General features: G+C 30.7%; 2 long non-coding RNA genes across 2 annotated transcripts; both read left to right on the forward strand.

The window, feature by feature from the left end:
- Positions 1-362: 362 nt before the first annotated feature.
- Positions 363-1524, forward strand: LOC126551897 (uncharacterized). The gene is made up of 2 exons (XR_007605780.1): positions 363-501; positions 572-1524. It is a non-coding gene; the product is annotated as an uncharacterized LOC126551897 (long non-coding RNA).
- Positions 1525-3186: 1662 nt separating this feature from the next.
- On the forward strand, positions 3187-5132 carry LOC126552881 (uncharacterized). Its single transcript, XR_007606334.1, has 3 exons — positions 3187-3345; positions 4818-4963; positions 5044-5132. It is a non-coding gene; the product is annotated as an uncharacterized LOC126552881 (long non-coding RNA).
- The last annotated feature ends 8673 nt before the right edge of the window (positions 5133-13805 follow it).

Below are 13805 nucleotides of genomic sequence, written 5' to 3' on the forward strand. Positions count from 1 at the left end.
GTTTTCAATCACCGTTGCGGGACTATAACAAACCAGTACGTACCAAATATTATTTTAGACTTAAAAAAAGGGATTTTTTAAAACACTTCAAATTTACCATAAAATATGTTTTAGAAAGTTAGGAAACATTTGTCAAATTGAGTAAGGTATTAGTAAAATAACTGTAATTTAAACACTGTCGATTTATTGACTGTTTCAAGACTGAGCACTTCAATGTTTGGTAGTAAAGATTTAGATACCTACATAATTATTTTTGGTTTTATTTTGTATGGTTGGTAATAATTAAAAATAAATCTATGCATTCTTTAAATTAATTACAAATCTTTCAGTTCTTTTTAATTATTAATCAGTGGCAAGCTCAACTTATCTATGGCTTAATATTTGAAGTATGAATTTAATTATTTTTAATATTTTATTTTATTATTTCCTACATAATACAGTTGTTTGGCTTAAAAAATTTAATATATTTAATATAAAAATTGTTATGACGATAAACAAAATGTGAATATTCTTGTTTCTTCCTTTATATTTATTTAATATTAAATATTCATAAATTGTATTCGTGTTGCAGCAGACATAAGTGACTTATTTAAATCCAATATAGTGTACTCTCGATCAACAATCAAAAATTATATGATGAAGGTATATGATATACTTTCGATGCGATAAAATGAATAGAAATGAGAAATGAAATGAAATGAACAGAAATGAGTCGTTTAAGCTCCAGTTTGTAAGTATGAGTGTATTGTAATGTTTGGCCTACAATCGAATTGGATGATGGAAGACCTAGTTAGATAGGTTGGGTCGAACACGACAAACGCGTACTGTACCTAACCGTCGGTAACCAAACCGGTCGAGTCCGCCGTTAATCCGCACGCTCGCCACTTTTCCGTATCGGGCGAACGTTTACTGCAAGTGCTCTTCCGTCGTGGAGCCCGTCAAGCGGCCGACGAACAGGTGACAATCGTGCACCGATGCGCCGCCGGTCATCCACACGCGCCGGTGGCGGTGGCGACGTCTGCGAATGCTGTTGCGACTGTGGCCGACCACGGCGAACGACCCGGCAAGATAGAGTCCACAAACGATTGGGCGAACCGTTCAATAGTCGCCATCGCCAACAACTGGCCGGACGCGCACCGAATCGTCTCCACCGACTGGACGACCAGCGATCGGCAGTCACAGAACCTAACCTAACCTGGCTGGTCTCCGGTGTCCGTTCTCAAGCAGCTGTGACAGTAGTTGGCGTTTAAACGCCAGACGTTTTCTTACAGTTGTACCACACCGTGTAGTATTGTCCGACCAGCTCGAGGCCGACCGCGGATTCATTTCAGCATTTGACCTTGGCTCGTCTCGAACCCGAGACCATCGCCGCCTCCGTTTTTTCCTTCTCGTCGGCCCTCGGTTTTGATTTGCTTTAATCAAGTGTAATTATAATCCTAAATTGATTTACACACTATCCTAGAGTTTCTCTAATTGCTGAGAATTTATGTTTTATTATTGATATTATATTTATCTTACATCGTATTTATGAATTTCTCTTGCTCTTTAGTAATAATTTCACCATCTTACAATAACAACTTTTCAACAACACTCAAAATATCATGATAATCTTCGGTTTTTTTAATATTAGACTTATTAAAGTGACCTATAGGTATATTATGAAAATGCATGTTTAAAACTTTAAAGTAAGCAACTAAATTATCCGTGATTTGTTGAAGGTGAATTTTTAGTCAATATTTTATTTTATTTTATTTTAAACTTAAATATTTTGCACACAAGTTTACAAATTATCTGTTTTTTCTATTTTATTCATTAAAATGGTCTATAATTTATATACTACTTATAAAACAAATTGTATTAATTTAAATGAGTTTATTAATCTTTTGAATAATAAGCGATAATATCAATATCAACGAATTTTAAATTTTCAAGAGATTGACATTTTGACTTATTTATACACTTATGTGCCATATAAATCGTATATGGTATACAATGGTAATTTTGGTACATTGGTACATACGTTGTTTAAGATATACTCCGATGAAAGAAATTGTACTCATATAGGACACACCGTTGAACGTGGTATGCTCTATAAAAAAAAATAAATAAACGTAAAATAGGTATCTATTGTATTAACAATTTTTGAAATGTAATGTGGCGATGACGAGTTTTTTCGGCGGGATTGATCGTCACATGTACTCGAGGTATTGTAAGGGCGCCTACACGTACGGTAAGCGAACAGCTGAAGCGCACGGTGTGCGCGCGACAATAATATAATAGCGAAGATAAATATCATAAAATGCATAAGTTTTTTTATTATTATTATTATGGTTGTCGTTGTTCATCTCTTCTTTTATAAAAAATAATTCCGTCTACTAATAAATAATGTTGAAATGACAACCGAGCACATTATTTAGGCTCGAAAGGCATTAGATGAACAATAATAATAAATAAACATCAATCATGTTTTTATTAATTTTTAATTTTTTTTTTCTAAAGTGTTAGCGGAACACGCGCAGAGGGACATTGACGCGCACTTTATATTATAATGATATAACGTAATGCGCATGATGGCTGTGGAAGAGTAGCGCGACATGAGGGTGTGTGTATAATATAGTACGTGCTTTGAACGTCTGCCGCAATGAAACCAATTCATCCTGTCATAACTAATATAAACATATTACTTATATAGGTATTATTATAACATACGGATAAGCCACTAGTCTTTGTTTAGCGAATCCGAAATCACCGTCGCGTCATGGTCGTGTGTCAATCATGGTATATAATATTTGTATATTAATAATATTAGATATTATTCAAATTGTAATAATACACTCACACACACACACACACACACACACACGAACGCAAACACACAAAAACAGCACCATAATTATATTATCATCTAAGATAATACACACACGCGCGTAATGACGCTATGAACCATAAACATAATATAATGTACTCCTGAAGTCCCGACACGACGAAGTACGAGTACGATGCTATGAACAAAACTTTATTTCGGACTTACTAATACAAACGATTGAGGAGGGGTGTAAATAAAATATTTGAAAATGTTGTATACTTGCAGCCCAGCCCATTATTATGAAAAACGTGTGACCGTTTTCTATGTACATTATACTCACTATAAAATAACGACGTTTTTTCTCTTTTAAATAGAAAAAAATAGAAGTATCAAAATACTAAAATTTAGCAGATGTGGTTGCAGTCAATCGAACGTACTGCAGGGCGAAAACGTATACGTCGGCTGCATATACGAGTTGAAGCTATTACCGCTGTTTATCAAAATCGAGATCGGTGAATTGATTCCGAAGCAATTGCGAGGTATGAGTATATATTATATGCCGATTAAGTTTTTGTTGGAAAGAATTGGTGCACAAGTTTAACTAAAATAACCCCATAGGGAGCTAACCATTTTTTGAAAGCAATGTGTTTTTACCTTCCCATCAATAGCACGCTATTAGTCCGTGAAAAAAGCCAACTATGATAACGAATGACAGCATAATATTATATATTAATAATAAAAAAAAAAAATGTAAAATTTTAACCGATTGACCAAATTTAACAACCATCTTCATCACCTTCAAATTTTGTATTAGGAGACTTGCAACTTCGCCGTTGCTGAGTATCGTTATAGGTTCGGAAATCTGCAAAATATTAAATAATGTGCAGTGCAGGATAATCACAATTCATACGTCTTCCGAATAAACTCGGCAACAATATAAATAATTAAATAAAGTAATAATCTCTGGAATCGACTCACCCACACCGCGACGTTTATTCCGGTCGTGGTCTCGGTACGCAAGCATCCAAGCCGTGATTCGTTTAGTACCGAGAACGGTAGTTGTATATAGGTATTAATATACTATGATGTAGTAAAAGTAGTAGTAATAATAGCAACTGGACAATGCGGTATTGAAATAACAGTAGTATTATATACTTACTGAGACACAAGAGTAGTGTACGTACAGTTGTATTAGTATAGTGAGTTTGGGAAGGGTTTCAAGTGCGCTCATAAAATTAAGTGTGGCCGTTACCTATTCAATCGAGGTGTTAATTTTTTTTTTACATAATACCGTACTAGAAACCGTGTGAATAGTGAGCATTCTATGTCTGACTGCGCACGTCACCGCCTTATCACACGTACTGCCATAATGAGATATTATCGAAATTCGTTTTTTTTTTGTTTTTTTGTTTTACCATTCTTCCGTTTAGAACCCTTTGTCGTTCAAAAACATTGTTCATATTATACATAATTGCATGCGCGTGATGTCATGGTGAACGATCTACTTTTCATTACTCGTCTATTTAATGATTTCAAAACTCATTTTCAGATAGTTATGTCTTTGAGAAAAGTTGTTTTTATAAATTCTCAAGTAAATAATTCAAGTTCAATAAACTTGAAATATTATATTTTTAAAGCAAATAGACATTTTGATTTCTTTTATAATTGTATTTTTAATTTTTAGTAATACATATAATTCTTAAAAAAAACATAAGTAAATAATATATGTATTATAACTATTAAAATTTCAAATAAATGGACTTTTATGTTTCAATGTATACATAAATTATCGTAATACAAATAAATACCCACATGATCTGTGGATTAATGGAAATCACAACAATTAAATAGTATATCAAATTTTAGGTATTTAATTTTTAATTAAATTAATTTACTTATACATTCTAAAGAAAGAAGAATATATTAGTAAATTAATCCACCATTAAGTATCTATATGCAATGTACATAAATTGTGTAAGCTTCAAACTATATCTTTATCTCTATATTACAGTCGGTTGCATCTGCTGTCACTATATTACAATGTATCAGAAGCGTATACCAAAAAGTCACCAAAAGCGTCAAAACTTGTCAAACAAAAAAAGTTCGGTTATGTCTACCATCGTTTTGTCAAAACATATTATCTCTACATAGATACTGGTATTGTATCACGTATAGAAAACATTTGGTTTTCTTATACCAGTTATATCATTATAATTAAAGACTAAATTATTGTTTAGCGAATACATGAAAAATATTCAACTAAAATGCCAAAATTTACAAGTTAGTAAAATTAAAATTATATATATTTGGTGTATTTAGAGAACAACATTTTTTTTCAAAGTACGTATTTTATATACTTTAAATTAATAATATTAATATATTTGTACTTAGTAAATATATTAGGTATCAATATAATATTAAAAATTTAAATGTTATCTAATTTATACAATTTATTGTGTAATAAAATTTCCTACAACGTACGTTTCAAATATTTTTTTCAGTAAAATTGTGTCCTCTATTTCTTCATTCTTGGAATGTGTTATAGCTGAGAAAACACGCACTTCACATTGTTACTATTTATTGGCCATTGTTTATAATAGGTGAAGAATATGAAGAATATAACTAATAATATGGCAATGAACTATGCGTACAAAGTATGTACTAAGTACCGAGCGGTAAGTGTGACGCTTTACTGGAATTTATGTTTTTCTCAAATACGAATATATAAGTATTATAATTTATAATAATATGTATTATATTGCAATGCTATTGCAGCTATAATGCTATATGTAAGTGATTGTAACAAATAACGAGCCTAAAATATTAATTGTTCTCAACAATATAATTGATCGCCGATCGGTAACGGGACGTGCAAAAGCCACAGTTATAAATACTCATATATCAAAATTCGAAAAACGGGGATACCTATTTTGAAAAATTCGCAATGAATTATCATCGAATCAAATATGAAATAATGAGACCAAAATCTTAAATCTCACCCGAACGCGCATCAAATCGTCATGAACACGATACATGTGTGATGGTATTATATTACTATTATACGTATAATCTCATTTTTTAGCATTATATATTACATGATAATTTATAATACCTAGGTATTGTTTTTCTAGGTATATTAAAGACCATTTAAGTCCATCGCTGCAACAGCATACCTTCTTTCTTTTCTTGTTCAAATTATAAGTTACTTAAACCATTCTAAATTCATGAACTCTAAGAGTCTATTTGAGCTCTATCTTCGGCTTGTTAGGTATATATAATCCTAAGTATTCACTACAATCACTATATTATGGGACCAGCCTCTCTTATTTAATATTTTGCTGCTTTTCATAATACCTATTTTGCTGGCGTTTCCATGTAGATTTTTCAATTATTTACTAGACTTTATTTTAACATCTCATTTAAAATTTTTTTTTTACCCATATAGGGTTAAATAAATTAAATTAAATAAAAAAAATAAAAAAAATTTTTAATTAATTTAATTAAATTTAAAATTTTTTTTTTACCCCTATTTTGTTCAACATTTTTTTTAAAAAAATACGGGGTATTTTCTCAACAGTTTCGTGGTTGCTCATACAACATGCATGTCACACCCGTTAAATCTATCAATAATTTTAACTTCTAATTGAACAGTATACAAAATCAATATTCTTGACTCTATTAATAACTCAAAATAGTACTTACTTCTTTTCACTTATAAATCTTTATTTTTTCTCCAAGTGACTAACATTTCACCATCACCGCCAAAATAAATAATAAAAGTTAAAATGTTAATATTTTCAAATGTATATCCATATACTTCTGTTAACTTTCTTGTCCTATATTACTGTCAGACCATAGTGCAATGTTAAAGTGCAAGCCCAGAAATAGGATGTCTCTATGTGATATATTTCAGCACTAAAAACAAATTTGAGTATGTTCTCCAAAAACTCACTTTGTACTGAGAACCTTCTACATATACTTTTATCATTCTAAGTATCTATCCAGGTACTCATATATGTGAGTAGTGGATACTTCAAAAGTTCTCGTATTTGTTATTTAGAGTGATAATGTGTACCGCATTAAAATTCACATAAAGTCATCTTAGAATTTTTCTACTTTTTCCTAAAAAAGAGTTTTAAAACTTTTAAATGTTTCCAATATAATATAAAACTTATTAGAAAATGATAAGAATTTTCAATAAATATATTATTTTATTATTATTTTTACACGCGTTCTGCATTTTATTTTATTTTTCTATGTAAAAAGTAGTACGTTTGATATGATCAACGACTGGAAAATATATTTAAATTATTATTTAATGCAATAATAATAAAATATACGAGAGCAATGAGTACACGCATTGTAAACTATAATAATACAATAATTAATTTATAACATGTATATTTTAATATTTAATGTAAAATTATGATTTTAATTTGATAACGTTCACGGCTGTATATTTGGCGATGTAGCGGAAGTATAGGTTTTTCATAATATTATACTTCCATTAACTTGAAAATAATAATTGAAGTGATAATGCTTGTTTGGTGGGACTGAAATCGTATTGTTTTTTTTTTTTTTTTTAATATCTTTAAAATACTAATCGTAGTAAGGTAATCGACCACTAAAATTTAGCAATATAGCGGGAATAAATAACAGTGATACATGTATAGTAAGTTGCAATGTCTCAATGTCCTAATACAAAATCATATAATTATCTGTAATGCTGCAGTGATCATATACAATAATTTAATATAACAGCTTCAAATATTTTGAATTACATATTCTCAATGGAGGTACCTAAGTAATCAGCTGTTTAAAGTTTAATATTTTCCTATATACATCAAAATGTAATCATATACCGATTTTGTTCTATGACCCTGTTTCCCCGCGTTCCTATTTAAACTTCATACATATAAATATATAATATATTATATGTATACATAAAAATTAATGTGCGATTGTTAGAACTTAGTAATCTCGGAAACGACGAAAGCTTTAGATGTCATAGTCATATTTAAGTTCGGAAAGTGTTTCCATTAAATTTTGTTTTAATAAGATATAATTTAAAAAAAAATCGATATAATGAATGCCAGACAGCTAGTAACGATACATAGACTTAAAATTGTTGAAATAATTTATAATATAACCTCGCATGCACATAAATTTTATTGAAAACAAACATTACAACATTCATATATTATAATATTAATAATCCTCTTAATCGGTTTGAACGATTACAGTTATTAAAGTATAAATAGTTCATATATTTAATAACTAGGTATATACATTTAACTATACTTTATTCGAGTACCATATAATCCAAATCATTCAACCATATAAATTAAATTTGAATAATTAATATTCGAACATTTGCGATCGAATATACATCACAAAAGCATAAATTCTGTACAATCACCACATTGTAACCTTGATTTAAAAAAAAAAGTACGAAATCTAATACAGTTGAAGTTGAGTGTCAACATAATATAATTTTAAATTTTAATATATTTATATATATATAAATATATTATATATATTATAACGATTATTTCGCTCGGACCTACATGCGTGAATTGAGCGTGTAAATCGAATACATTATACTGTACGGCCTTCATTCGAGTTTTCGGAAAACGCAGCACAAGTCAACAAAACGGCCAATTCCAAACAAGACACATAATATAAGACTTATTTATAATATATACTTTTGTATTCAAGCGGCAGCGTGCGGTAAGGACACGCCACGGACGGACATAAGACACACACTATATAGGTAACTCGGGCTACTATATTCAAGTTTGTCTTCCGTGCGTGCGTGTCAGTGCGGTCCACCTACGCACATACTATGTAGTTATATAGTAGCCGAGGAGCAGAAGGACATGGTACTTCTATATGGTTGAATTTTTTGACGATGATGGTGATAGTGATGATGACGATGACGACGAAAATGATGATGATGATTTATGTGTCTATATATATATACGTACGCGTGATAGATAGACACACACTGCACGCTTAAGATAATAGAACGTGAAAATATACATATCGAACGCCTTATAAATAAAAACAAGACAAATTAACATAATATCCATTAAGATCTGTTCTGGCCGAATATTTCAAATATGAGTGTAACACACACACACACACACACACATATATTATATAATATAAATACAATAATAATATATGGTTCGTAAAAGGAAAATCCTTACGGGAATAATAATTCGTGCAATACACAATATTACTGTGCATGTTATCAAAAGTCGAACATCTTTGAATAACGGATTACGGTCGCATTATATTATAATAATAACTTGGGCAGGTACAGGTTTTCCGAAGATGCGTTCTTCGAATAGTCTTGTATAATATATTTTATAATAGGTAATGTGTGTTTTTTTAACCCTTTATCATTCCGATGAATGGAATTCCGACTGTGCCACATATATATATATATGCATTAATGTATATAGGTGCTATCTATTAGGTAGGTAGGTAGGTAGTAAGAAATATTATATTATATAGTTGATGGTCAATCTAAAAATTGATGTATCGCACGGACTGTGTGCGTGACCGTAAATTGTTTATATTACTAGTAGGTAAACTGATTGCAGCCGCGTGTGACAAGGATTGTGTGTAGGGGTATAAGCCGAATACCGTAAATATAACAATAATACAAATATAATAATAATAATAATGTCCCGTGTCCGTTTATTGACTATTATTATTATTATTATTATAAATCCACTGCACAATAACGTTTATCGAAATTTGAATCGCATTGACTATGTATACGAAATAAAACCATTTCATGTGAGTGTGTATGTGTAAACACTGCTGTGACACGATTTTTAACGAAACGACACATCATAATATATTATTATTATATTCATAGATTATAGGTAGACACCTTTCCTGCCTAAAGGAGTGTGGAGAATTCCATTATAAAATGCTCCTTATACACGAAACGTCAATTGTATATTCATAGACGACAAATCTACTAGAAAATCACAGCGGTCGGTTGACGATTCATCCTGTGAGTACCTAACTTATATATGAATATTATAAAATATAGATTTAGTGAGCCGAAATGGTTGGTCGCCTAATTATTAAAAAAGAGTGATCGTTAGTATCGATTTATAGAACGGTTTTATACGACAAATATGTTATTTGAATAATCCATTTTTGGATTATTTAAATAATATTAATTTTAGAGACTTGAAATTTTTCATCAATATATACTCGTATTATGTATATTGTATAAATAATATATTAAATATATCATACGTTACAGACAATAGCATTTCCAAACTATTTAAACTGATTTTAGTCCTTAAAATATAGTTAAAAATAGTTGTAATATTGTATTATAATTTATAAATATTGGTTACGGACCTACGTCGTTATTGGCGGTAGGTACCACGTGTGATGATTTTGACAAAAAGTTTATCCAATTATGAAAATACTATAAATCAATATTATTATCGTATGAGATAGGTATAAACGATCCTTCAATGTTAGAGATCATTTTTTTTGCTTAAAATATTTTTTTCGTTTATACCTATCGCCTACCACCAGTTAAGGGTCTCGTCGGGCCGTAAATATTATAATTTATTCTGATTATACTATATTGTATTAGGACGCAACGGTGACGCGATTCGTAACATTGAACACCTATGTACGCCTAACACGGTTCAGCCATATAGGCGCAAAACAACGACAGCGAAACGCGCCGAGTCGTGCGGGATTTCACTCGTGGCGATGCAGCGGCGTAGTTGGATGGAGGGGTGCACGGCGGATTAAAGTCTCTCGGCCGGGCGAAACACGCGCGATAATAATGCGCCCAAGGTAACGTAAGGTCTCGCTTATTACGTTATTATTACCATTATTGTTATTGTTATAAATACGCGTATCGCGACGACAACAATGCTCGCGCGAAATCCCCCGGAGAGTATGATTTTTCACGGACCCTATACACAGAAATGAGTAATATGTGTACACGTACATATATCATGTATGATGCCTCTTTACTTATGCGTCGCTTTTACGCATAACAATAATCGGTCGTATAGTCGGTACAAGAAGCATTATACCTACATACTATTATTATTATAGAATATTATATGTAGTAGTTTTCCTACCCCTCCTCCCAAAAACGCGCGCGCGCTCGCGACTATCTAGCAATAGACAGAATGCATCGCGTACCCCGTCGGATCCCTTGCTCATATAATATAGCTGCACGACAAATAGACACATAATATTAACACGCGCTCGCTTTGGATTATATAACATATAATGTGCCGGCGTTATCGGGCGTGTGTTCGTTCGCACACAACAATAGTCGGACGCCGCGAGAATTATTATAATATAATATAATATATATATAGGTAGTATATTATAATACGATATGTATAGGTATAGAACGCCCGCCCATTGTGTATAATGTGCCCGCCGATATAAACGAGTTGAGTATTATAATATTATTATTATACATTTTTTTCCACGCGCGCGTGCTTAGGTATATAATATTATATAACAACACATGATAATAATATTATATTATATATCGATACGAGCGAATGCGCGTGCGTGTATTGTGTACAAACATATATATATATGTATAGATATATACACTGCACATTGTATAATATGCGTTTGAAAGCCACCCGACTAAATGGAGACATTAGCGGCGGCACGTTGTGGTACAACGGCAGCATCAGCAGCGGCAGCAGCAGCGGCAGCAGCAGCAGCAGTCCTCCGCGCCCGCAGCTAATCTCGTTTGAATGCCTGTCAAACCATCGGATTAAAGACGCGTGACGTACGCGATATGCCTCGGCGGCGGAGACACACACGCGCGCGCACCCGTTGTACACGTTATACCGTGCGGGCCGGCTTGCGTACACGCAACCTATGATATTATCGTACGAGTACAAATACAGCAGTGTTTGATTCACCCGTCGGGCTCACTAACCGTTTAGGTCGTTTAGGACGTTTAGGTACCTACGTAACGAATTCGTTCGAATTCTGATTTTTGACATTTTTAAGCGATACATCTATACCTTTTCGAATTATTGAGATTTTATGTAGATATTACTGCGTTATACGACCCGACGAGTGTCCTGTGGTAGGATACAAACTTCAAATGAGAACTCTACGATTTTTACCGTCAATTATTATTTATTTATAAAGGATAATTGATTTGAAAATGTCGATATAGATACTCAATTCGAGATTTAAACCAAACTTAGAAAAGTACAAGTTAAATGTATTATAGAATAGTAATATCCTATAAAGATCTTTATCTTATACAATCGAGATTGATGAATCAATTTGCATCATCCTCTACAACGTACCTATAAAGTACCTACGCGCCCTGGATGAGTACGAAGTATACCTACTGGTAATCTGTTAAAATAGCTAAGTTCATTACAGTTTTTCTATACTATACACACTATTAAAGTTTTAAAGTAGTCCGTTATTTGAATATCCACGGTATAAATGTCAGTAATAAAAAATTTCAAAATAAAACCTTCGCAAGACTGACACAAATGTAAAAAAAAATATTGAATAATAAAAAAATCTATAAATCCATACTTTAATAATAAAAAGTATATAATATTAATTTAAATTAGTAAAATAAATTATATATTCATATAAATCTTAAATAAATGTAATATCTATAAATTCTATAATATAATAGTTAATATCGTATAATTTGTACCTTACTAAATGATTAAGAATAATTATTTATTAAGTACTAAATCAAATTAAACAATTGAAATCTAAAAATTTCTTAATATTTTTTTATCATTTTTTCACACTGCTATGCATACACCAATGGTTATTATTATTATTTATAATAGTCTATTGAGTTTACAAGTATGAGAATGTTTAACACAACACTAAATTTGTATTATACTAAAACTTTAGCCAACGTAACTATATTTATGCAATTCTGTATAGATACATTCTAAACTGAAGGGAAAATGCCTGATTTTCTGTTGTGGGATTCATATTCCCCTAGCTATTAGCTATTTTACAATATACATTATTGAATTTGGCTTTCTAGACTCTATATTCGTTATCTATTGTTATTTATCTTATATACCATCCTTCATTATTTTAAATATTCGGCTCGGCGAGTTTTACTGTACTTATAACAATAAACAAAATAGGTAATTCTTTTATGAAGAACCAGTCAATACAACTAGGAATTAAATTAAAAAAAAAAAGGTTAAAAGTATTAACATTTTTTTTTTTTTTTAATATTACATTAACTATAATAAAAGAATCACCCTCAGTATATAATATAATAGTAAAAATGAAAAAAAAACATCCTGTCGTGATCAATATAGCAGGGCTTCGATTTGTGTACGAAAATTGTTAATATTGGTATAGTGTATATAATATAATATAATACCTAATAGACCATCGTTCACTGTTCAGTTGTACAATTAGGGGTAAAAGGGGATTATGAGATTAAAATCCCTCCAAAATAATCTGTTAAAAAATCCAGTTTAAATATTAAAATGCTTGCTCAATATTCTCAATATGTATATGTATAATGTATATTATACTATATATTTTTAGTTTAAAATTTAATGAACGTTAATGTAAGTCTTAAAGCCCGATTTGTGCATTCTGATCTACATAAGTTGATCTATAGTATTATTTTATTGAAATAAAGTTAATATTTCCAAAAAATAATAAAAATGATTATCATTTATAGTAAAAAAAAAATAAAATACTATGATGCATAATAAAATGCATATTGTTGATTATTTATGGTTTTTTTTTAAAATAAAGATGTGAATGTATATTCACAAATCTTATCATTTGTCATAATGATAAGTTGTGTTCTTGAAATATATTATAACCGATGTAAATTGAACAATTGCTAAATCTCCATAATATTTAACGTATTTTATTATTATTATTTAAATTGTATTATAAATAAATGTTAAGGTTTTAAAAACATATGCATTTAATAAAAATTAAACCC

This window comes from Aphis gossypii, chromosome X, assembly GCF_020184175.1.
Source record: "Aphis gossypii isolate Hap1 chromosome X, ASM2018417v2, whole genome shotgun sequence".
NCBI lineage: Eukaryota > Metazoa > Arthropoda > Insecta > Hemiptera > Aphididae > Aphis > Aphis gossypii.